This window comes from Bos grunniens, chromosome 28 (assembly GCF_055505025.1).
Source record: "Bos grunniens cultivar Pamir isolate PY7600 chromosome 28, Bosgru_T2T1.0, whole genome shotgun sequence".
Classification (NCBI taxonomy): domain Eukaryota; kingdom Metazoa; phylum Chordata; class Mammalia; order Artiodactyla; family Bovidae; genus Bos; species Bos grunniens.
Window position 1 is genome coordinate 14430915 of NC_141192.1, and position 23086 is coordinate 14454000.

At 43.6% G+C, this 23086-nt stretch overlaps 1 protein-coding gene and 1 long non-coding RNA gene across 4 annotated transcripts in view; both read right to left on the bottom strand.

Moving 5' to 3' along the window:
• LRMDA (leucine rich melanocyte differentiation associated) overlaps window positions 1–23086 on the bottom strand; it is a 1316517-nt gene that overhangs the window by 721395 nt on the left and 572036 nt on the right. The gene's annotated exons all lie outside the window — the stretch shown is intronic.
• Window positions 1–23086, bottom strand: part of LOC147342869 (uncharacterized) — a 62123-nt gene that overhangs the window by 28908 nt on the left and 10129 nt on the right. Inside the window, exon 1 of the long non-coding RNA XR_015156787.1 lies at window positions 1–23086. This exon is cut by the window's right edge and continues 10129 nt beyond it. This is a non-coding gene — a long non-coding RNA (uncharacterized LOC147342869).

Here is a 23086-nt window from a genome sequence, read left to right on the forward strand (position 1 = left end):
CTGCTAGCTTGCGGCTCTGGAGCATTCCTTAACCGATATGGATCCCATTCTCCTCATGTGCATAGTGGAAAGAGTTTCCCACAATGATAAGATTGTGGTAAATGAGATAATATACATCAAATGCATGGCCCAGAGCCTGTGACACGGAAATGTTAAGTAATGAGTTGTCATCATCGTCATCACTTCATCCAATCCAAACAGTGTCTTGGCCTTGGCTGTCTGTGCAGGCCACCACACACAGCATGGAGAATAGCTGAACTTTGTCCTCTTGAATCTGTGCTTTGACAAGTCAGGGACAGCTGACCATAGCACTCGTGGGTGGTCTGCAGAAACACTGAGGCTGTGCATGGTAACAAGGGCAGCGTGGCAGGACATAAGTAAACTGGAAACCAGAGACCAAACTTTAGTCCTGGCTCATCTCTAACTCCCTGTGTGAGCCTGGCCAGTTGACTTGATCAGACTAGGCTTTGATTTCCTTATTTTAAAACCAAAAATGAAAAACAAGAGACTGTGAACATCACCACCACTTCCTAACCCATCAATCCTGATAAGCATTACTAGTCAATCTGGAAACTCTTCCCTGCTGAGCATGACTGGGACTCAGAATTTGTCTCTGTGTAGTTCTTCTTGAAGCCACCATTATAGAGTTTTCATATGCAATGAAACCTATTTGACATTTCTAAATTAGGTGCTCCCTGAGATTCCTTCCTATGATGATATGTCATGATTTTATAACCCTTAACTAGGTGCTTAGAGATATAGAGATTTAACCAAACCAGGAGCTCATACAGAAGCAGGTCAGGGTGAAATTTTGGTTGGACTAAGAAAACCTCAAGAAACCAATACCAAACTTCTGGCAGAAGAGTTCTTTTGTGTAAGAGGTACCCATTCATTGACTATGCTCTGAAACCTTGATTTTTAAAAAATTTCCATGTTGAGTCATTATTCATACTTATACACATACATCCTATATTCTGTATCTCCTGCTCAACAACCAGCAACTATACACATACCCCTTAAGATGTACATAGATATTTGTAAATATTTAATATACAACTTTTTTTTTTTTTTCTATCTTGCCTTGACACTTGTTTTTCCTAACCAGGTCATCTTTTTAGGTCTCATATACTCAGATACAGTTATTACTTTAGGCAATTCTAAGTCTATGCTGTTTATCCTCAAGCCAATTTTATAAGATTTTTTCTCCATTTTACAGATGAGGAGCCTGAGGTCCAGAAAAGTTCAACAGCATAGAAGAGTTGGAATCCAAACAAGGTCTTCTGATTCCCAGCTCTAAGCCCTGTGCACACAGCCACGCACATGCTGCTGAGGCGGCAAGTGCCCTGCCCAGGGGTCCCCTTCCCACTGTGTCTCAAAGCCCTCCGCACCTCTCCCAGCACGAATCCTTCCCAGATCTTTCATCCAGGTCCAGCCAGCCTCTGGCACTTCCCAAGCCCACAGTTCACCAAACAGGACCATTTCTTCTTTATTATCTACACAAATATTCTTAATTATTTCTCCTCCAACCCAAAGTACTTATTTCTTATTTATGGGTGTAAATATAAAGCCAGCAGGGCTCATATTTCACAGGGAGTCATTCCAATGGCATCTAGAGCCTTCCAAATTTAAGAAGCAGAAGAGCTGATGCTCTGCCCGTTTCATTATAAAGGGGTTTACCATAAATATTAGAATTTGAATTCCACCCAACTAATGCATTAATAGATACTAAACCATTAATAATTTCTGTACTTTTTCATAAATGGGCAAAGTCCAATAAATAAACTATATCTCTTTCACAGCAGAGCAGGGTTAACAAGTACCAAGGAGATTTCAAAGACAAACTGCTAGCAGGGACTGCCAGGAGGTAAGATTCATAATGAAACTACAAATTCTGGAGACCCATTTTTAACTGTCCACCATGGCAAGTATCTAAAATTAAATGCTAAGCAGAAATCCGTCCTGGAAGCTGACATGAAGCAGTTTAGGTAAACAATCTCTGAAATTAAAAACAGATTCTGGATAATAAATAAGTCCGTGTGTGGATCTCTCTGATAACAGATACCTCGCCCTGATAAATCAAAGGTGCTGGTCCTACCGAGCCTTTCTAAATTAGGCCAGATGATTCACCTAAAATATTTCATCTTGTGTCGCCTGTCTTAATGAACGGCAGTAATGGATAGCTTCTCACTGGTTGCTGCACCAGGGCCAAAGGCCTCCAGGCTAATTTTACTGAAGGCCTGGGGAAGGCAGCCTGTCTGGGAGGGGCCCATGAATGGAAGGGATTTCACCATGGTGCTCATTTACCAGGTCCCATGACCCATGTCTGCTAATTTCACTTGCAACTGCCCTCGAATTCTACAAGATGATCAGAATCAGAGACGCCAGTGAGCAAAGGTCAGTACTGCAGGAAACGGAATAAGTGAGTCCAAGTTTCATCATCACCAGCCGTGTGAACTGGAACAGATCCCTGGATATCTTTGGGCTTCAACTTTCCCCATCTGTAAAGTGGGGATAATGTCTGTCCTGGGACTGTGGTGAGGACTAAGCAGAAAATGCACAGAAATGCACTCTGTAACCCTCCCCCTCCCAAATAATCTCCTGTTAGAAGTAATCAGGTTCTGTCATTTTCCCCCAAAATGTACTGAGCATGCTCTGTGGGTCAGGTTCTAGGGATGCCTCGGTGACCAGAAGTGCCAAGACCCAGGCTTTCTGGAGCTGGCTTCTGGGGACAGCACGTGAGCAACCTCATGAAAAAGGAGGACTGCAGAGGGTAGGAAAGGATAGAAAAGAAAAATTAAGCAGGGGAGGCAGTCAGGGCAGGCCTGGGAACAGAGCAGAGTGGCTCCTTTCCACAGAGAAGGCCTCGCTGAGGATGCAAGTTTTAAGTCTGGACTGGAAGGAGGAGACAGAGGGAGACTCTGGGATGCTGGCATATAAAGGAGAGGAACCCAAGGAAAGAGGCCTGCAGGTAGTCTCTGAGGAGCAGCCAGGACAGGCAGGACAGAGACGCTGTTACGGCCACGGGACAAGGAATAGACAGGAAGCCAGGGCAGCAGTCCGGAAGGTGAGGTCTCATGAGACCTTGGGAGCGTGTCAGCCTTTGGAAGGATTTTAGCAGGGGGATATAACAGGGTCTAAACCAGCATTTTACTGGCCTTCCCTGGTGGTTCAGGGGGCTTCCCAGGTGGCACTAATGGGCACTCACCTACTAATGCAGGGAATGTAAGAGACACAGGTTCAATCTCTGGGTCACAAAGATCCCCTGGAGAAGGAATTGGCAACCTACTTCAATATTGTTGCCTGGAGAATCCCGTGGACAAAGAAGCCTGGTGGGCTACAGTCCACAGGGTCACACAGAGTCAGACATGACTGAAGTGACCTAGCATGCACTGGTGGCTCAGTGTTGAAAAAATCCATCTGCCAATGTAGGGGACACAGGTTTGATCCTTGGGCTGGGAAAATCCCCTGAAGAAGGAAATGGCAAACCACTTCAGGATTCTTGCCTGGGAAATTCCATGGACATAAAAGCCTGGTGGGTTACACTCCATGGGGTGGCAAAAGATTCGGACACATAAACGACAATAACAAACTTAGCATTTTAACAGGAGCACTCTGGAGCTGCTGTGCTGGGAAGAAAAAACAAATACCATACTACTCTTAAGTTAATATTATTAATGTGATTACAAGCATCTTTTCTGATCAAAAGTGCATCTTGAATGCAAAAGGGGAAATGGGAAGGGGGCTAAGTGAAAGGTCTCAGGTTATTCTTTCCTAAATGCTCAAAACAATGAAGCATGGAGAGGATTATCGTGCATGGGCCACAGAGAGGCAAGAGTTGAAGACGAGTGAACCCCAAGTCAAACAGAGCCTGGGGAGCAGCCTCCTGAACCCAGGCCTGCCCATCTCCTGCTGGGATGGGAGAGCAATAGCAAGGAAGAGCAGTGGGAGAAAAACAAGAAAACAGACTTCTCCCCCATCCCATGCTTTTGCTGCTGTCAGTGAGCATCATGCTTTTGAAGTCTGGGGCCTGTCTCTTCATTAAAAATGAAAACAAAATTTTCTTTCACAAAAACAACTTCATTGAAGGCCACAGACCCTATACTATCAGCCTTCGGTGTCAGCACAAGTGGCAAATACAATGCAATAGGAGGAGCCATCTCACCTCCTGCTTCAGAACAGAAAAGACACAGGGGTCATTCCATTAGTGATCACAGCTACTTCTAAATGAAACACACACAGTCTGAAGCCAATTAATGAGAGCATCTGGCAATCCTCACCAATGCTAATACTGAATGGATCTTTACACCTTGCTCTTTCACCAGCTCCGAGCCGCACCACAGTTCAAAATCTCAAAAGTACAAGCTAATTTCTGCATGAAGGAAATTATGACTCAGAATTCTTTCCTTTTCTGGTTTCTGGCAATGCAGCATTTGTCATAGGACTGGGCTGTGTAATGCTCCCTTCCTGGACTTGGCCACTTCTGCAGATGTCAGGCAAGTCCACTGGCAACAGGATCAAAGCTGGTTCTTCTACAAAATGTCCACCAAGAGCTGGGATTTGCAGATGCTTCCCTGAAGGGTAAAGAGCCTGCCTACAATGTAGGAGACACAGGAGACTTGGGTTTAATCCCTGGGTCACAAAGATCCTCTGGAGGAGAAAATGGTAACCCACTCCAGTATTCTTGCTTGGAAAACCCCATGGACTGAGGAGCCTGGTGAGCAACAGTCCAAAGGTTTGCAAAGAGTCAGACATAACTGAGTGACTGAACATGAACACACACACATAAAGCCACATCTGGAAAGGCTCTAAATCATGTATCCCTAACCACACTTACAAATTTTGCTATGCTTGTGGACCATTGTTACTCTTATGTACTTCTTCTGGCTCTAAATTGATGGCTCTTACTTCTCAGGGATAATCACATTCCCCAGGAAATATTTTACAATGTCTGGAGACATTTCTTGATTGTCATAACCTAGAGGGACAGGGAACAACTGACTTCCGGTCAATAGAGGCCAAGTATACTGTTAAATATCCTATAACGCATAGGACAGCCACCCACAACAAAACAACGATCTGGTTCAAAATATCATTAGTGCCAAGTGTGAAAAATCTTGCTCTAAGCTGACTCATTTTCCCCTATAGTTATTTTAAAAGGGGATTCTATCTAACCATCACAATGGAAGGACCAAGATCACCAGTAAGAAGTAGAAAGTGTCCAGAGTCTTAAGTAGAAATTATTCATAATAAAATATACACAATGAAAACAAATACTATTAAATTTGAGTTAGATATAGTAGCCTGCTGTTTTTTTTTGTTTTTTTGTTTTTTTTTAAAGATACACTAGCTCCAAACTAAGACCTTCTCCCTATAACGGAGAAGGAATGGAAAGAAATGAAGGGGAGTATCTTTTAATTGTTGTTGTTTAGTCACTAAGTTTTGTCTGTCTCTTTTGTGACCCCATGAACTGTAGCCTGCCAAGCTCCTCTATCCATGGGGTTTTCCAGGTAAGAATACTGGAGTGGGCTGCCATTTCTTTCTCCAGCAGATCATCCTGACCCAGAGATCAAATCCGAGTCTCCTGCCTAGCGGGAGGATTCTTTACCACTGAGCCATCAGGAAATCAACCCTGAATATTACTGGAAGGACTGATGCTGAAGCTCTAATACTTTGGCCACCTGATGCAAAAAGCTGACTCACCGGAAAAACACTGATGTTGGGAAAGATCAAGAGCAAGAGGAGAAGAGGGTGGCAGAGGAGAAAATGGTTAGATAGCATCACCAACTCAATGGACATGAATTGGAGCAAACTCTGGGAGATAGTGGAGGACAGAGGAGCCTGGCATGTATTCTATAGTCCATGGGGTGGTAGAGTTGGATACAACTTAGGAGAAGAACAATCATCTTTCAACTGATGCCTCTGTGCACCTCCCCAAATCATCTTGGGTACCACCAGCAGAAAGTGATATTGGCAGAGATAATCTCAATCAGTCTTCTCAGAGCCAAAACACAGGTATGGTTGTGACTATTTACTAATGATGAACCCTGAAGAGACAAAAGCACTGATAAGCCAGTGTTACTTGTGTTACACATTCTCTCAAGAAAATGGTTATGGTGAGATGGAGATGCTTGGCTTAGAGGTAGGAAAACACCACCCAGAGATTCTTAGTGTAAAGTGGTCCCTTCCAACATACAAGGTGAGCCTGAGTGGTGAAAACCTTTCCAGATGGCTTTGTATGTGCAAATCAAAGAAAATACAGCTGATTCCTTAGGCACTGTTTTATGATCCATATTCAACACTACCCTCGTGCTATGAGAAGAATATCTTATGGCCACATAAGCTAGCTAGAGCAACTAGTTGTATAAAACCTGAAGGTTTTCTTCTTGCCAAACTTCTCCAAGTCTTTAATACAATAATGAACACTGCATATGTCAATCTTCCCTAGGAGAAAAGAGATGCAACATTTTTCAAACTTATCAAAACACATTTATCTCTTTTTTTTCTTTGTGGAACACAAAGTCACCCCATGGTTTTCCAGGGAGCACAGCTTGAGTAACTCAGTCATAGAGGGGAAAAAAATTATTTCCTTTTCATCAAAAATATGAGTGTTAAAAAAAAAAAAAAAAACTGCTGCTGTAAAATTACCTATACCTCAGAAAGAAAGCAGAAACCATATTTTATTGACTTAATGACCAGTGTCTGGTAACTCAAGATATGATCATCCCCAACTGATAACAAGCACTCCTCACTAACTCTCTGAACCCTCTAGAAAATTGGCTCTAGAAATTATTAAGATCTATGGATTCAAACAACCATATACCTTGGATATGTAGCCTTGGGGTGGGAGAAAGGGGAATACTCAGAATTGAAAACGTTGTCTGGAAAACACCCTGCTCAACTTCCTATTTGAGACAACAGCCCTTCTGCCATATCGGCTCCATCATTCAGCCTTTGCACACCCCCAACAATGGTCAGGTTTGGTTTAATTTAGTTTTCCATCTTCTCTAGTGAGTGAAGTCACTCAGTTGTGTCCGACTCTTTGCGACCCCATGGACTCCTCCATCCATGGGATTTTCCAGGCAAGAGTACTGGAGTAGGTTGCTATTTCCTTCTCCAGGGGATCTTCCCGACCCGTGGACTGAACCCCGGTCTCCAGCATTGTAGGCAAATGCTTTACTGTCTGAGCCACCAGGGAAGCCATCTTCCCTAACCATTGCATTAATAACTCTTTTCAGACTTCTTCTAGCTTTGACACATTTTTCCTTGGTGGGTTTTTACCTGCCCCACCTGCATTCACCTTTTTTTCTGGTAAGAGCAACTTGATGGTCCCCAAGGAACCCCACCTCAGACTACCCATCACTGAGTTCTGCAAAGCTGACTCCACCCTGGGCTCCACCTAACCCGGCCTGGCCAACCAGAGTGTCATACCCCACAGATGGCAGAGAATGGCTCGGGATGGATAAGTAACACAATCAGGGCCCTGAAGACCCAACAACAGAAGAAATGATAAGAGGGGCTCTCTTTTTCCACTGAGGTTGCTGGGAAGATAATTTAGAAGTCCTGTGGGAGTTAATGCCATGGAGTTAGTTTCCTGGAGGGGAAAGCCTGAGAGTCACCAGGCAGGAAAGCAGTGCCCTGAGGTGGAAGGAGGGAGAGAGACCATTTTGTGAACATTATTGGCCCATGGACCAGCCATGTTCAACAGCACATCTGGTCTTTTCAGATACATGTACTAATAAATTCCCTTTTATTAATATTTATGACAACTTAAAGCTGAGATTGTGCTTAAAGCTTTCAGTCTGCTGGATGCCATGGCTGATATCCTTAAAACTCCCTCTTGTTCACTTTCTCTCCATTTGTTACCATTCCTTCTTACTTTTCCTACTCTCTTACTTTCCCATTTTGCATTCTTCCTCAGAATTCCCCCTCAAAGTTAGAAAGAAATGAATATAAGAATGGTTCTGCTAATCCCTTGGGTCTGGTCCCCTCTAACATGCTGTCCTCTCTCAAGAGAGCACAGTCAATCCTCTCCCCATCTGGAGGACAAGTAGTTCAGCCACAGTTAACTGTTTGCACAGAGTCTATATATAAAGGTTGTTGCTGTATTCAGACAAACTAGAAAAAGAATCTTCACCTTGACTATGATCATGCATTAGTGGTCCCAGGCCTTGGACTAACACATTTACTTATGGATTGAGGTTTATTAAGAATGATGTTTGGGCAGAGGGTGAGGAAGAACTTGTTCTTGAGCCTGCTCCTCTCAAGCTGGGGGCTTGAAAAGGCAGAATGTGGCAGAGCTCCTGCTGACACTGAGCTGCAAAACGCATCCCTGGGAATTGAAAATCCTTCAGCATGGCCCACAGCGGGGCGGTCTGGCCCTCACATCACAGAAGCCCCTCACCCGACTGTGAAATGTATTCATCTAAGCTTGGGTCGGTACGTTCCCTTGATCCCCCCAGTGGGGACATGGACAAAGGGACACACACACAGCACACAGCTGCTCAGACTGCATGACGAGGCTCCAGGCCCGGCGTGGACTGTGACCAGCCACACAGCTGCACTTCCAGGAAGGCTTAGCTCGCTCTCCCTGCTCCTGGGAGGACACGTGGCAGAGCAGGTGACAGCTCTGTGGCCTTGACTGTTCCCTCCCGCCCCACAGACCAGGCCACTGCCAGGGCAGCTCGTCCAAGGCCCACACGCCTGTCCCTTTCTCCTTCTCCAGTTTCTGCTTGGATCTCATCTCTGCGAAACATGGATCCCCAGGAAATCCAGGCAGTCTTCTCGCAGCAGTGAGCCCTTCTCCACCTGCCACAGCCAGCACTTCCTGTCCTCCTGCTGCACTCGGATGAGCTCAGCAAGAACCCAGCTACATCCTTGAGCTGCTGAAGCGAAGGCCTGCCATTTAATATGCCTGGACTTGACGTTTCCATGGGACCTCATGGTACATGATCAGTGCTCAACTAAGTGCAGCTCACTCCCCAGCACCACCTGGCCTGCTCTCTGTACAAGGAGCAGCACTGCGGGGAGGAGAGAAAGCAGAGAAACAGCAACACCTTTGGCAAACATGTGTATACACACACATAAGTAGAACATAATGGATGCATCCATGTACACAAGCAGACATATACACATATGCACACACTGTATTTTAAAGTATTTAACTTCTAAATGTACATGAGAGCTAATATGGGAACAATAAAAATGATTTTGGGATATATGCATACATATAACTATATTTCTATTAATAATTAAGCAAACTAATGTAAATTATATTGTCTAAATCCCACAAAGCTAACTGCACTTGAACATTTATCTCTAATTTTCTTACATTTAAGGATCACCAATATGGGGCTGTACAATTTTAGAAGCTAACCTTGCAGTATTCTCCACAGTAACTGTCTCTCAGACTCATCCCCTGACCAGAGAAGAGGATATGGGATTTGGAGTGGGCAGTAGAGTGCATTAGCCCCAAGTTCAGTAAGAGACCACACACGAAGAGTACTGTCCTCTGCAAGATTGCTAAATTCGGAGGAAAAAAAAAAATGGCAGAGATTTCCTTTGGAGGACCTCGAGGTGCTGAGCAGATGAGAGACAAACTGGGGCGTGGAAGGGGAAGGAAAACCCTATTTACACAACTGGCTCCCCTTCTCTGCTGGAGAAGGAAATGGCAACCCACGCCAGTATTCTTGTCCGGAAAGTTCCATGGACAGAGGAGCCTGCAAGCTACAGTCCACGGGGTCACAAAGAGTCGCATATGACTGAGCGACTTCACTTTTTCTTTCCCCTTCTCTGCCTCCATCTGGAACACGAAGAGGAATTTGCCTTCTGCCTGGGCAAGGAGTAGAAGGCTTCTTCATTTCTTCTTCTGAGAGCGGTTCTTCTCCTTCATCCCCAGTTGGATCCCAGTTGCCACACCCTCGGTCTACCACGAGCACGGGGCAGCCCTGTTGTGAATGGCAGCTGGAAGGCTGCTTTCTCAGTGCAGGCATTGGGAGAGGCAGAAACCAGAGACAAATGACTTCTCATCCACAAATATTTTTAGTTTCTTGCTGCTGAAACTGGATGGCAGACCACATGGAGAAGTTAAGAGGGTCACATTCAGCAGCAAAGATTCCTGTTCTCTACCAGGTGGGAGGAGTTAATGCGACAAGCTATTGCTACTACATATCCCCTTAGGGACAGGTCAGGCGCGAGACTCCTTACCTCCATGTCCATACTCTAATAACCGAACTGAAATGGATGAACAGAGAATTCATACACTTTAAAAGGTAAGACTATCTTTAACTGTTCCCCAACCTCCAGCTTTTCATCCCATCATAATTCCTACCAACCCTGCTTTATGACTGTACTTTCATAATTGGCCACGAAAAATCCATGTGAATAAATTCATAAAAATTGTTTATTTGTAGTGACATGGATAGACCCAGAGATCGTCATACTGAGTGAAATAAGTCAGACAGAGAAGGAGAAATAGTGTATGACATACCGTATGTGTGGAATCTAAAAAGAAATGATGCCAAAGATCTTACTTACAAAACAGAAAAAGACTCACAGACTTAGAAAACGAACTTAACGGTTGCCAGGGGGGAAGGATGGGGTGAAGGGATAGTTAGGGAGTTTGGGATGGACATGTACACGCTGCTATGTTTAAAATGAATAACCAATAAGGACGTATGGTATAGCATATGGAACTCTGCTCAACGTTATATGGCAGCCAGGATGGGAGGGAGTTTGGGGAAGAACAGATACACATGTACATACGGCTGAGTCCCATTCCTGTTCACCTGAGACCATCACAACATTGTTAATCGGCTATACCCCAACACAAAATTAAAAGTTTTTTTTAACTGTCCATAAAAAATTCATGAGTAAAACATAAGCAAAACACAAAAAACTCTGGGGGAAGAGGAGGGACGGTTAAGAGGGAGGGAGTATATACATAATTCTGACTGATTAGTGTTGTTCAACAGAAACCAATACAACATTGTAAAGCAATTTTCCTCCAATTAAAAAATAAATTAAAAAAAAAAAACCCAAGAACCACAAAGAGCTCTATTTGATTGTGCATTGGCTCTGTGTCCACATCTGCACCAATGACCTCACATGTATTATCTCACTTGATTCTCAGAACCACAACCTCTGAAGTAGGTGCTATTCTAGACCCTTTACAGTGAAGGAATCCAGGGTTGAAAGGTTAGGTAACATGCCCTAGGGAACCCAGCACATGAGTAGAATTGTTATCCTGTGCTCTACCGTTTCCCAGGATGTAAAAAATCCAAAGCGGGTTGAAAACAATACAATATCCAGCTACTTATTCTTCTAATAAAGTTTATCTGGCAGAAGGAGGTCCAGCTGCTGATAGCATTCCCTCTTCATCCCTTAGGATATGAGTTTTCTGTCAATAGCAGTGGGGAGGAAGCAGAGTGGCTGGCTGCCCAGGAGGAGAAAAGCAGTGAGCTCCCCAATTTACACCGTATACCCTAAGTGTTCAATCTCTACACACATTCCATCAGAAATTTAGGGCATGGCCCTGCCCACCAGGTATTTATACTTTATACAGAAATGATTACTACCCATGACATTTAACATGAGGAACACCCATGCTCATGTACATGGCACACTCTGTCTGCTTCAGGAGCCCCAGAAGGAGGAGACCAGAGGGTCACCTACGTCATCAGCACAGTGAATAGTTAAGAATGGCTCTGAAGTCTAGAAAGTGTAGTATTCAAATCCAGTTGTGCAATTTCCCAGCTGTGTGATCTTGGGAAAATTTGCTAACTTCTCTGAGCCTCTGCCTTAGCTGAAAATAGGTGTTATACCACATATGTGACACAGTTTTCAGAAGATAGATAATATTTTTTAAGTATTTATCTTAATTGGAAGCTATTTACTTTCCAATATTGTAGTGGTTTGGCCATACATTCACATGAATCAGCCATGCGTGTACATGTGTTCCCCGTTCTGAACCCCACTCCCACCTCCCTCCCCATCCCATCCCTCTGGGTCATCCCAGTGCACTGGCCCTGAGCACCCTGTCCCATGCACCAGACCTGGGCTGGCAATCTATTTCACATATGGTAATATACATGTTTCAGTGCTATTCTCTCAAACCATCCCACCCTCGCCTTCTCCCACAGAGTCCAAAAGTCTGTTCTTTACATCTGTGTCTCTTTTGCTGTCTCATATATAGGGTCATCATTACCATCTTCCTAAATTCCATATGTATGCATTAATATACTATACTGGTGTTTCTCTTCCCGACTTACTTCACTCTGTATAATATTAAACATTGAGGCTGGTGGCAAGCCTGGGTGAAGCACTCACAGTAACACATATGATCACCATCCTCGGAGTCACCGTAACTCATGGAGCCACCTTAGAGCAAATTGCTGTCATCAGTCCATATTTTGAGAGGAGAAACAGCAAAACAGTAAATGAGAGACCAAGGAAGAGGTTCTAAGTCAGGGAGTTAAATTTTTAATTCGGTTCCTAGCCCCTTAGTTGTTCCTGCTGCTCAATGCTAGTCTGAATGAGCTTCTGCATGGAAAACCAACCCAAGAGTGTCCATGGATGGATTCCCACAGTCCCCATGTACAGAATCTTTCAACGCAACCTCCAAGCTCTCCCCTATCTTCAGGTGAGAGCCGACTTGCAGAAGAGGAAGTGCAGCCAAATGGAGAGGGCAGGAGATGCAGAATCAAGCCCTGGCTGTGTTTAAATCACTACCTGGTCCCTGTGGGCTGTGTGACCTTGAGCAAGACATTTACCCTTACCACGTCCCAGTTTTCTCACTGGCAAATCAGAAAGATGAATATTTCCTTTGCCAGGCTGCTGGAAATATTGAAAGATAATACACGCAAGGGGCCTCTCTGGAACAATGCCTGTCCCACAGTAGGTGCTCAGTGAAAGAAGCTGCTAGAATTACACCCATGCCTCGCTCTATGTCTCTCTTCCTGCACCGAATGAAGTAAGGCAAGTCCCATATAAGATAATCCAGAGGCTTTCAATCCCTCTTGGAGACATCTGCCAAAATCTAATTCAAAGCCACACCTTGATGAGTCCTATATAACAATTTCTGGATGAATAACAAGTGAGCACCTAGAGCCACTGAGACTGGAACCACCTTTAGGGGCTTCATGGAATCTAGTCATCAGAGATGCTTCTCTCCACTACTTGAAACAGCCAATTCACAGGGACCAAGTCTAAGAATTTCAGGATACTGGGCACCCGAGATAAGAGGGGGACTCCACACCACCCCTATAACTCAACAAAGACCTAGTTTATCTAGACTCTGAGGACTCAAAGGATGTGAGAAACCCATGTGGAATCACTCTGCAGGTCAGTGTAGGATCTCAGAATGGTCAACCCTTTCACCTATCAGATACTCCAGGAGCTACAGTGTAAGAGGAAACCACCCCCTGATAAGTGAAGGAAGAAGAAAGCAGTCTGCTCAAGCTGACAACGTCTGCTGTCAGGAGTCCCCTGAGAAATTCTGATCCACCCCCAAAGATGCCCCACTTGTTGAGAGACTTCAATAAAGGCATTAACACCCTAAGGAGGAGAGATCAGTTTACCGACACCCACCAACTAGGGGTGACCTTGACTGGCCTAAAGTTGCTGAGTATTTGGGGAGATTTGAAAGTCACCTGTAGCAAAAAGGGGATGCAAATGAAAGAAAAGAAGCAATGAAGGCAATTTCATGAACATTCTAGTTGTGCACCAGGCAGATCCATGCTCTCAAGCCTTTACCACTGTGTGCTGGTCACAGCTCCTGTATGTGTGGGAGGAGTTGGTCAATACTGATCTTTCTGTTGCTTCCTATTACTCACTTGCTAAAAGGTTGAAGAACCTAGGAATAACATTATCAAATCAAAGCCAAAGAAGCCATTCCAGTAGAGGAGTCACTTGAGTATCTGAAGATGTGGCATCATTATAGGGTATTTCAATAGATGAAACTGAAGAGGGAAAAGGACTCTACTTACAAAAAAAAGAAAAACGGGTCCAAGAATCATGTGTGCTCACAGTGGTACTCCACAGTGTCTTTCAAAGCAAGTTGGCACAGAGCAGAGCCCAATAAATATTAGATGAATGAATGATACGATCCAGAAAATGTATCTTCTATTTGTCAGATGAATGAAATGACTAAACGTGAGAGCACATACACACAAAAGACCTGCTGAGATCAGATCCTTGTTTTTTCCCCAAAAAGTGAAAGTAAAATAATTACAGCAAATTTCTAAATTAAGAATCCCAAAGTGAACCATTTTAATAAACAGACAATTTCTACAGCTTGCAACTTTGGAACTTGTTAGCATGAATAACCAGCCATAAATATCCTTGAAGTGTGTGATTAGAACATTAAGTGGTGCTTCCAACTTTTGTGAACCCACAGTTTAAAACCTACAAGGGGAGAACGATAGAAACCATGGACTGTGTTGCTTACTTGGAACCAATGGGTTAATACTAGACACAGTATTGACTAGTTTCATACTGGTTGCTAAGCAACATTGCTTCCTTTTCCCAATGGTCTGAGAAAGAGGATAAAAAAAGGGCAGAAAATGAGAAATGTTGGAAAAATAGGAAAGTGAAATTCAATGAATCATAAGGTACAATTTGTAGGAAAAGTAAAAGAGGAAATAATTCTTGCAGGATGTACTAAGACATCAGTTGCTTTATGACATCACAAGAGGAACACATTGAGCCTCCAGCTCTAAAGACAGAGAAGGGAGTAGAAGATGAATGTTCCCTGACTCCAGCATAGTGCCGCTCATGTTCAGTTCATGCTTCAAACACACAGGGTCCATGGATGATAGCGAGCTGACCTGTGTGACTGACCAACCAAAAAAATCTATCAAGTTCAGAAGGCCCCACCAAACCTTCCCCAGTATAATTCATTGTCCTAGTCCTTCAAGGAACTTTCATTCCCTTCACATATGAAAGGCCTCCAGTAAGTGATTCATACACTCAACAATATCGAGTAAATGCTCGCTACATGCCAGGCACTGGGGTGGGAACTGGAAGGGGAGTGATGGAGCCCTTGTCCTTGACTGATTACTCACCACTGAGCTTGGTCACCCTAGATCACCATCTCAGTGTTCCCTTTTTATCATGATTTTACCACAGAGACATTTTAGAACCTCACAGAAGGACCTAAGAGATGTTATAGGACAGACCCCCTCCCCCCAACTTCTTGGTTGGCTGCACGACAGGCCTACAGGGCTGCTTAACTGTTCCTGCCTGAAATCTCCAGGGTGATTCTAAAATAAACCACCTGAAGAGAGGCAGCATATTTGTCCATGAATGTCCATTTTCACAAATGAGTTCCTTACACCGGAAGCTGTCATATACAGTGTCCTACAGGAACACAGATACTGGTCAGGTTGGTTTTTGACAGTGAGGAGAGGCTCAGGAAACAGCTGGCGTAAGTGCTAGCTGGCATTTGGGAAATGGGAAAGAAGAAGAATCAGAGGACCCTGGAGGCAAGGGAGCAAAGGAGGAGTACTGTACAATCAAAAGGCAGGGGAAACACCGAAGAGGAAAAGAGGCTTTCATCAGGAGGGGCTTTGAAGCTGATCCCGTCAACATGCAGCCTATCCCAGACTACATTTCTTCATCTGCAGAGTAGGGGGGAAAAAAAAAAATAGCTTGTAGTGCTGGGAGAATTAAAAGTGTTATCTTTATTCTCCAAGGAAAACATACAGATGGCCAGTAGGCATATGGAAAAAAAATGCTCATCATCACTAATTATTAGAGATAGGCAAATCAAAACTACAATGAGATACCAGCTCACATCGTTAAAATGACCATCATTAAAAAGTTACAAGTAATAAATAGGGGAGAAGGAGGGAAGAAAAGGGAACTTTCTTATATTGTTGGCAGGAATGTAAATTGGTACAGCCATTATGGAAAACAGTAAGAAGATACCCCAAAAAACTAAAAATAGAGTTGTCATATGATCTAGAAGTCCTAGTCCAGGGCTTATACCCAGACAAAACTGTAATTCAAAAAGATGCATGCACCACGATGTTCATAGCAACACTATTTACAACAGCCAAGACATGGAAACAAGCTCAATGTCCATCTACAGATGAAAGAATAAAGATGTCATGCATATATACAATGGGATATTCCTCAGCCATCAAAAAGAATGAAATAATGCCATTTGCAGCAATATGGATGGATCTAGAGATTATCATATTAAGTGAAGTAAGACAGTAAGAGAAAGATGGTATCATATGATATCACTCATGTAGAACCTAAAATATGACACAAATGATCTTATAAAACAAACAGACTCACAGAGAACAGATTTGTGGTTGCCCAGGGGAAGGGTTGGATTGGGAGCTGGGGACTAGTAGATGCAAACTACTACACACAGGCCAAATAAACAACAAGGTCCTACTGTGTAGGACAGGGAACTATATTTAACATTCTGTAATAAACTAATGAAAAAGAATGTGCATATGTATAAGTGTCACTTTATAGAGCAGAAATTAACACGATATTGTAAATCAGCTGCTGTTGTTGTTTTAGTTGCTAAGTTGTGATGAACCTTTTTGCAACATTATAGACTGTAACCCAACAGGCTCCTTTGTCCATGGGATTATCCCCCATGCAAGAATACTGGAGTGAGTAGCCATTTCCTTCTCCAGCTCATCTTTCTGACCCAGGGATCAAACCCACATCTTCTGCATTACAGGCAGATTCTTTACCACTGAGCCACCAAGGAAGCATCAAAAAACTATACTTCAGGAAAATCTTTTTAAAAGTTTTATCTTTAAAGCAACCCCATACTACCTGGCATACAGTAAATTGTAATCAATGCTATTACCACATATGGGACATTTCACACTGTAAAGCAGTAGTTTTAACCATTAATGAAATTATTATGTATCGCTGCATCTAAGATTGTGCTTGCGTGCTGTCTCTTCAGTTGTGTCTGACTCTGCGACTCTATGGACTGTAGCCCACCAGGCTCCTCTGTCCACGGGATTCTCCAGGCAAGAATACTGGAGTGGGTTGCCATGCCTTCCCCCAGGGGATTTTCCTGACCCAGGGACTAAACTAAGATTGGTTCTAGTTAATTGTCAACCTCATTCCTTTAAGCTAGTGTTTCCCTAATTTCAATCATGCGTGTACCATCCTCACAATTTCTGCTCTGTCCAAGTGCTACCTTTTGTAATAACAGTACTAATAAAACCACAATAATAGAGCTTCCCTGTTGCTCAGATAGTAAAGAATCTGTCTGCAATGGAGGAGACCCACAACAGCAACAATGACCATGACAAATCTTCCTGGAGTATCTATCACACGCCTGGCACCATTCTAAGAGCTTTAAAGTATTAATTCATTTGATTCTGACAGCAACCCTAGGGGGTAGATACTATTGTTAATTCCATTTTACAGATAAGCAAATTAAGGCATGGAACAGCTAAGGTTATTTGGCCAATCAGTGGCAGGTCACAAATTTAAATTCAGATAGACTGGCCCCAGACCCCATATCTAATTCATATGTGTACTACCTCTCTCATCTCTGTATACCTGCATTTACTCCTTAAAGACTGACTCACTTAAATTTTTTAAAGATATTATATGATTATATAGTATCTGTGAAATTCTGGATTCAATAGTTATAATTCTGCTTATGTAAAAAACAATTACAAAATTATTTCAGTAAGAAATTTCCATGTACTTCCTAAAATCATCCGTGAAACACACTTTAGAAAAATACTGCTCCAGACACATGGAAAATCCTTCTACCTCAAGCCCAAAATACCACAGGCCAATGCTAACAACTCATGGGTAGTCACCCACTTCAACACCCATTCTCTACTTTCTCCTTCCTAACAAAGCCTGGATTTTTATCTGGATGGTGGCTGCAAAAACAAAACAGTGTATTTTCCTTTCAGCTACCTCTGGCTCATGATTAAGTCCTGGTCAATGAGAAATGAAGGACTGTGCTATGTGGGACTTCATGGAAGTTTCCTTAAAAGAGAATGAACCTGGTTTTTTTTTTGTTGTTTTTTTTTTTTAAATTCCTCTCCCTCTTGCTTTTTGGAATAAGTACATGGTGACATGAACACAGCTGCCACCTTGAATTTTGAGAAAATACACTAAGTTAGAACCCCAAAGAGAAGGAGCCAGGAGTCCTCACGAACATGAGACCATCACAGCCTTGCACTACCCACCTCCACACTCGAATCTGCTCCCTCAGCACTCACAGAACTAAGCGAATCCTGGGGCAGTAAGTGCTGCCATGTATGTGTTCACTTACGAAACATCTGCTCTAAATGCTTTCTATACATGAGTCTATTCAATCCTTCTAGCAAACCTACGTCATAGGGACCGTTGTAACCTCATTCATACAGATGAGGAAATTGAGGCACAGAGAGTTTAAGTACCATGCCCAAGGTCACAGAACTAGTAAGTGGCAGAAGCAGAACTCAAACCCAACAGTATGACCCCAAAGAATGAGTTCTCAACCCTAATGCTCTTTCCTGGAATCAAAGGGGTATTACGCACTGGACTCTCAGAGGAGCTAGCTTCTTAGTGGCTCAAACATCTTCCCTGTGGTGGACCATAGGTCAACTCCTATGAAACCCGAGATGATTCTGGCTTCTCTAAAAATCATCTGGGGGCCCTGACAGACTCTTTGAATCATCATATTAACTATATTTTAAGTAGACCCAAATACAAGTCTGATGTCTGTACATCATACAAGACATACAATAAATGTCTTTTTATTGACTTACTTTGTTGGTGAAAGAAATATTCAAAAATAGGCATATTCAGAAAGTCTTTGCCTTTTGCTCTCCAGGAATTTGTACTTGGCTCCCCAGAGGCCCTGGACAGAACACAGTGTGTGCCCCCACCCGCCTTCAACAGCCACCACGGAGTTAATCGTATTTCCAAGGCCTGGCACATGTTCAGTCAAAAACCTGGCTGAGTGCCTGTTGTTTACTGAAGCTGGGGAAGAAGCATCTGCAACATTACGAAAAGCATATTGTAAAAAGCAACACATGCAAATTAAACCTCTTGAGCTATGAGTAAATTGCTGGGAAAATTTATAACTCATTTAATAAAACTTGAAGTAAATACATAGCCTGGCTCCCAGGGAAAACAAAATATTTCCCACAATTCTCTCCTCTTAAAGGAAAAAAAAAAAACAAAACAAAAAACAAAGGACCATCGAGCCAGACGGCTCTATCAAATAGAAAGTATAAATAGCAGCTGTGGTGTAAGGAAAACCCATTTTGGATTGTAGGGTATTTAATACCCACATGGGCAGTGCCACACCCTCTGCTCTGGGATATATCTAACGACATTCAGGCCTAGAACATCTCTGTAATAATCCATGGCTTTCCTCACCCAACATAACTCTACCAGGCATCTTCTTTGTAATAATTCATTCAATTAGTATTTACTGTCTACCCAAGAGGCATTGCAACGTGTTGACTGAAAACATATATCCTGGGACCTGCTGCCTGGTTTGGTGCAGAGGCTCTGCCCCTCACTAGCTGTATGACCTTGAGCCTCATACAGGTTGTCAACTCTCTGTGCCTCAGTTTCCTCATTTGTAATATGGCAATTACAAGAATATCCACATTCTGGGGTCATTGTGAAAACTGAATGGGTCAAGTGCTTACAACAATGCCTGGCAAATAGTCATCTTTTAAATATTAACTCCTTGTTATTTTATATTTTAAATATTAACTCCTAAATAAATATTAACTCCTTGTTATCTCCTTGAGTGACAGCACAAAGTTTGCAGGGCTGGTGGTCCATAACAGGGAGAGGCCCAGAAGATGAGGTGGGAGATTCAGCAGGACCACGTCACACTGAGCTTTGCAGGCCATGGAAAGACTTCGGACTCTATACCAAGTGCAATAGGTCACCACTGGAGGGATTGAAAGACGAGAGTGACTCAATCTGATGGGCAATTCAAAAGCCCATTACAGCTGCCATATGGTGAATGGATCACAGGGACACAGGAAGGGAAGGGGCAGAGAAGAAGCTGCCAGGGCCCTTCCAGCAAGAAAGATGTGTCCCTGGGCATGGCCTGAGGGGCTGCCTGAGAAGACTCAGGAAATAGTTCAGGAGTGGAGCTGATAGGACTTTGGAATGGTTTGTATGTGAGGATGAAAGAAAGAGAAATCAGGAATGACTTCTAGTTTGGGGAGGCCTTTGATGGACACTGGAGAATACTGAACAGACACAGCTTTTTATTTCAGTGAGAGCTTTAAAGGTACTTGGTCAGAGCAGCCAAATATACATGAAGTAGAACCAAGAGAAAATGGGATATCAGTACCTAAGCGTATAGTTTACAGTCCAAGGTTCAAAGAAAAGAGAGAACGTGGTTTTAAGGAAGGGCATAGCATACAGGGCACAGTGCCTGGCCCTGAGGACACAGTCACCGGAGTCCCACACAGAGTGGGGGGGAGGTCTAACACGAGCCGCTTTGAAGAAGCAAGGCCAGTCACTCAACAGAAATGGTGCATCCATCTAACTCATTACCCACTTTCTAGAAAATCTCCTAGACGAAAAGTGGGGAGGGACATATGATCTCATTCCGATTTGGTCACCCATTTTCCATCATTCAGGAAAGCATCAGGAAGCCCTTGGAAAAAACTGTCAACAGTAAAGATCAGGAATATGGGGCAGCGGTTTGGAGCCCAGAGCCTTCAGTTAAGGAGTCCTGGGTTCAAGTCTGAGCTTGCTCACTCACTGACTGTGTGAGTGCAGACAGGTCGCTCATCTTCTCTAATCCTCAGTGCCTGTAAAATGGAACGATATTATCTACCGTGTAGAATTATGGGAAATAACACTCCTAAAGGATGCAGCACCCTGCCTGCCATGAAACAAACGTTCTCAGTGGTTTTCCTTTAAGGAGATGACTGTTCCTCCCGCAGAATCCTGCAGGTCTTCTATCTCAGCTTGTCCACACTTGATGGTTATTGCCCATTTCAGCATCTCTCTTTTTTCACCAGTTTGTAAAATATATAAGTGAACTGGTCTTGGGCTGCTCATATTTACTACTTGCAGCTAACAAGGTGCTGAGCATTAATAATACTAACACTGTAATTATTATTTATGAAAGTCAATATTACGAAACTCTCACTCTGTGCCCAGCGTGACGCTAAGCACCTGGCAGGCATTAAATCCCACGAAAGGGTGGGGCAGCTTGAATCCTTCACTTTCAATCTCTGTTCCACCGTTTATGTTCCACCGCTTACTTGCCTTCTACCGTTCAGTGTCCTTATCTGCAAAACAGGGGGATGGTGGTGCTGGTGGTTTAGTCTCTAAGTTTCGTCCAACTCTTGCGACCCCATGGACTGTACAGCCCACCAGACTCCTCTGTCCATGTGATTCTACAGGCAAGAATACTGGAGGGGATGGCCATTTCCTCCTCCAGGGGCAAAATGGGGGGGAAGCAGTATAACTCCATTGAGTTGCTGTGAGGATTAAATGAATAAATACATGTAAAGCTCTTGAAACACGCCTGTGCCTAAGTAACACCTATAAAAGTGTTAACCATAATTATGATTATCAATAACAACCACCCTCCCTAAGGCTTCCCTGGTGGCTTAAATGGTTAAGAATCTGGAGACCCAGATTCAATCCCTGGGTTGGGAAGATCCCCTAGAGAAGGGAATGGCAATAAATTTCAGTGTTCTTGCCTGAAGAATTCCATGGACAAAGGAGCCTCGTGGGCTATAGTCCATGGGGTCGCAAAGAGTCAGACATGACTGAGCAACTAACACTTTTACCACCCTATGAGCTTTCTGCATTTTAAAAACAAAGGTGCTCCTATCATCCCATCTTATAAACAAAGACACAGAGAAATTCAACAAACTCCCCTTGGACATACTTTCCAGAAACCAGATGCCTGACAAATATGTTTAGGAGGAATAAATGAGCATCACACTTTGCTGGGGAGCTCATTGTGTGAAAGCTCTGGCCCTGAACATCAGAGAGGGACAGGCAGGAGCAGGCTTCCCAAGGCGTGTCATTGGCCTCCCTGCCACGCCGGGCCCCAGGGAGCAGTTCGGTGGAACACAGGACGCACGCATGGATAAGGAGGATGCTGGATCTTCAGGAGAAATGAACAGAAGACAGAAGAAGAAACCCTGGGGACAAGGATACACCACAGGTAAAAGGCAGAACTGATCCTTTTAAAAATGGAAACTCTGTTGTTCATACTCCGCCAGCATCTGTATGGCAGGGACTGCTCAAACCACAAGCCAAGCGCTAGCAGGACAGCTCAGAACCAAGAAGTAAATTAGGCTCTACTGCGTGACTTAAACCAAGCACATGTGACTACACATTTCGGTGTCCCCCATAAATCTCGGTTGCTTTCAAGTAGAGAACCCTTCCTTCTGGGCACAGGGAGCCTTCCTCCCCCACCCCTAGGGGCATCTTTACTACCCCTGCATTCCCTCTGCTGCCATCACTTTCCTTCTTAATCCAGAGACCTTCATGCTTCAGAGGATGAAGGCACAAACCTCACCTGTCTTGAAGGTCAAAACAACTGGCAGGTTTCCTTGCACCACGGAAAAGCAGACAGTCAACCAGCCCCTATGAGAACCATATAAGGCTTAAGGCCTCGAGGCAACAGTGTCACAGAGACCTGGCTCTGTCATTCACCCACTGCACAGCCTGAGGCAAGGTACTGAAGTCCTTTAATGGACCTGAGTCTCAGGGACCTCATCCCCAAAATGGGATGAAAAACAGTACCTACCACAGGGCCTTGGAAAAATGAACAGAGCATCCAAAACCCAGTGCCTGGGATGTAGGTACTCAGAAAGGTTAGGAGCTGTTGCTATGGTTGCTGCTGTTTTGATGTTGAAGTGGTTTCATCCTGAAAGGACTTACTCTCAATGAAGTTGAAAATATTAATTTCCTTGGGGTGAGGAGGGATGAATTGGGAGAACACAGTAGATTTTTAGGGTGATAGAAATATACTATGATATGATATGATGATATGATATATATGATATCAATATAGTATGATACTATAGTGATGGATACATGTCATCATATATTTATCCAAACCCACAATATACACCACCAAGAATGAGTCCTCACA